The 3,787-nt window shown below is 47.5% G+C and overlaps 1 pseudogene; it reads right to left on the bottom strand.

Annotated features, from left to right (window-relative positions):
• Positions 1–681: 681 nt before the first annotated feature.
• Positions 682–800, bottom strand: LOC115065441 (annotated as a pseudogene).
• Positions 801–3,787: the final 2,987 nt, after the last annotated feature.

Here is a 3,787-nt window from a genome sequence, read left to right as displayed (position 1 = left end):
AGCATGGCGGCATCCAGGCAGGCATGGTGCAGGAGGAGCTGAGAGTTCTACATCTTCATCTGAAGGCTGCTAGCAGAATACTGGCTTCCAGGCAGCTAGGATGAAGGCCTTAAAGCCCACACCCACAGTGACACACTTCCTCCAACAAGGCCACACACCTACTCCAACAGGGCCGCACTCTCTAATAGTGCCACTCCCTGGACTGAGCAGCCCAGGACCCAGTTCCTCTTGGTTGCACTTGGGGGGCCTTTGAATGTCTGGGGCCATCTCAGGAGTGGTCTCAGGAGTGCCATTCTCCACCTGTGCATTATGGTACCAGGCAGGGGTCATCTTGGGCATGGTCTGCCTCCCACCCACAGGCCTGTGTGGTGCTAGACTGGTGGTACGTACATCAGTCTAACTCCCTGTCTGGACCCCATGGTGCAGGATAGATAATTGTTTTGGGCTTGTTCCTCACCCGGGCCACCTATGTGGGCCTATGTGGGGATCATCTGTCCCAGGCTCACCCCTGCAGGGGGTGGACAATGGTCTCTCTGGAAAGGTGCTAATCTCTGGCTCTTTCTCACTGGGCCATATGGCCCTAGGTAGGGGCTCATCTCATCTCTGGCTTGTTGCATGGGAGCCCATCTGGGTCTGTGCATCACTAGACTGGTGGTCATCTCAGGTCTGCTTCTTTCAGGGAGTGTTAGACTACTAATCACTCAAATGTTACAGGCCAGAACACTGAGCACAGACATAGCCTCTCTTTTCTCTGCCACCCGAGACAGAGCAGCCGCACCTGCAGTGCCTCTAGGTGCAGGATCATTCCCCACCCCACCCCCCTCATTTTTCTCTCATGTAATACATCCTACCACAGTTCCCCACTCCACTCCTCCCAGTTCCCACCATGTTCCCTTTTCCAGGTCACCTCTGCTGTTTTCTTTTGGAAAAGAGCAGGTCTCCCACTTTGTCCTCAGTTTCCTAGACAGAAGCCTTTTCTTATCATAGGCCTTAACATCAGGAAATGCTCTTTATTTAGTTGAGAATTAAAGAGACATTATTACGTGTTTGTGTGTGTGTGTGTGTGTGTGTGTGTGTGTGTGTGTGTGTGTGTGTGCATTAGAGAATAACAGCCAGGAGATAGTTCTTCCTTTCCACTGTGTAGGTCCTGGGGATTGAATTCAGGTCCGACTTGGTGGCCTGAGAGTGAGTCTGTGTGTCTGTGTGTCTGTCTGTCGAGGGTCTCATATAACCCACGCTGGCCTGGAATTCATGCTGCTCAGACTGGTCTTGAACTTTCGTCTGTCCACCAGCCTCCACTTTCCAAGTGCAGGGATTATAAACCTGAGCTGCATGGCTAGGTCAGTTGATACTGTCTACCTTTTGTTTATAAGAAACACTTTGAGAGGTGTCTCCCAGATTAAGTAAAACAAGGGTTGCTTCGATGTAAGCACTGTGGTACTGTAACTGTCACCTGAAAACTGACCAGGCAGTAACATGTGATCACCCCACATGACCCTGCCAAGATCCAGGCTATTAACATTCTCTCACAGCAGGAGGAGGGAGGGCTAAGGAAGAGAGTGAGGCTCCTAAGACCCTGCTCCTGCTCAGGGATGTATAGGTGCTTCAGAATTGCTATATTCTTAGGTGGTATAGCTGTTCATGGATTGTTTTGATCCAGTAAGTCACCGCTCACCCACTCTCCTGTAAGTGACCAATGGTAAATTCAGTGACTAATTGAGCTAGAGTTGGGTGGACCCCTTGCTTTTGTCTGTTGTGACCCTCTTTATCTGGGGCTGAATAGGAAGACACTTCCAGTAAAGTTATTCAGTAGGTGGGTATCATGGAAAGCCAGGATATACTAGACAGAGATCCCAGTCATAAACTGCATGGGATGGAGAAGGAGGGAGAAGGGTTCCCCAGACTTCCCTGAAAAGGAATAATTTAAAACTTAGGAATTATTTTTTTTCTTTTAAAGATTTATTTATTTATTATATGTAAATACACTGTAGCTGTCTTCAGACACTCCAGAAGAGGACGTCAGATCTCATTATGGATGGTTGTGAGCCACCATGTGGTTGCTGGGATTTGAACTCGGGACCTTCGGAAGAACAGTCAGTGCTCTTAACCACTGAGCCATCTCTCCAGCCCCCCTAGGAATTATTTCTGAATCTTTCCGTGGAACACTTTTTGTACTGTGTTTGGCTTCAGGTGACTGAAGCTAGGAAAAGCCGAGCTACACATAAACACGCACCACTATTCAGGGAAGTCTCAGAGAGAGAGATATTAGCAGGCTGCAGAGTTGTCTTATGTATCAGGCTTAAATACCACAATTTCCCAGCTATTGTAAAAGGCTAGCCCCTTACCCTGTTTTCAGAGATTCTTCTGTGCCAGCTTCTCCTTTAAAAATTACCAGCTGGGGTTGGAGAGATGGGCCAGTGGGTAAGAGCACTGACTGCTCTTCTGAAGGTCCTGAGTTCAAATCCCAGCAACCACATGGTGGCTCACAACCATCCGTAATGAGATCTGACGCCCCCTTCTGGTACGTCTGCAGACAGCTACAGTGTACCTATTTATAGTAATAAATAAATCTTAAAAAAAAAAAAGTCACCAGCTCAAAAGAATCCCATGTTAAAGAGGCACACGGAGAGGAGGCATAGTGTAGGCTTTCCTTTTCTCTTTCTTTCAGAGCTTGGAGTTACAGATAGTTGTGAGCTGAGAATTGAACCTGGAAGAGCAACCAGTGCTCCCAACTGCTGAGCCATCTCTCCAGTCCTAGTTTAGGCTTTCACAGTGATTATGGGTGGTCTTACCCTGAACCTCATCAACATGTAGTGATGAAGGCAAAGTAAGCATTAACTAAAGAACAGCACTTGAGGGGCCGGGAGACAACATACTATGTGATAAGATGGAGAAGAAGGAAGGGTTGCAGGGCGGGTCGGGGGGGGGGGAGATCTAAGGGCTGAAGACACTAATGTGGAGAGAGGGTCACAGCCAAGCATTTGAGGGGCAGGAAGAAGCTCTGCTGCTGCCGCGAAGCTGGAGCCTGTCTGCTTGGGGTTGCGTTTGGTTTATTTGGGGTGTTGTTAACCTTTGCTCTACCCTGGCAGTGCTTAACTGGGGGCCACAGGCAGGGGGAGAAGGGCACAACAAATTTAATGGGAGGCATTTTAAGTGAGTAAAAGCAATAAATCCTCATGTACCATGAGCCTGCCTAGGCTTCCCCAAACCTGGGAATTCAATTTTGTACAGTGTACACAGTTTGCCAAGCCTGCTAGGTCACCAGGAGAGCAGCTTGATGTATTGCTAAGGGAAGAAATTGTTCTGCCCCTTTCTTCATTCAAATTAACACCTTTTCCTACTGGGTTGACAAGTGACAGATCACCTGAGAATATATCCTGTCTTCAAGTGATTTGATATCTCGTCTCTGTTTTCCCATCTTTACTTCCATCCCTTAAAAAACAGTAAAGAAAAAGCATTATTATTGTAATTGCTATAGACTCAGGACCGGCTTCATAAGCGCCGTACCTCTGGGCTTGACATATGGCAGGCATTAAAAAGTGATGAATGGATAAATGACTAGATTCAGTTGATGTCTGCAGACTCTCTTCCTTCTTCCCAGAGGGTCACAGGAATGTTTTGCTTTTTGACTATTTATTTACGTATTTATTCCCATGGTAGATGGAGGACATTGTGTATGCTACTCAGCTTGCCTTGAGTGGGGGTCATGTTCTAGCTGCTGAAAGTGTTGGTGGCTCTCTGAAAAGTTCCTTGAATGGCAGAGAGTTGCTTTACCTAAAGTAAGTTC

This window comes from Mus pahari, chromosome 14 (assembly GCF_900095145.1).
Source record: "Mus pahari chromosome 14, PAHARI_EIJ_v1.1, whole genome shotgun sequence".
Lineage (NCBI taxonomy): Eukaryota > Metazoa > Chordata > Mammalia > Rodentia > Muridae > Mus > Mus pahari.
Note: the sequence above shows the minus strand (reverse complement) of the source record. Positions and strands in the feature narration are given on the sequence as shown.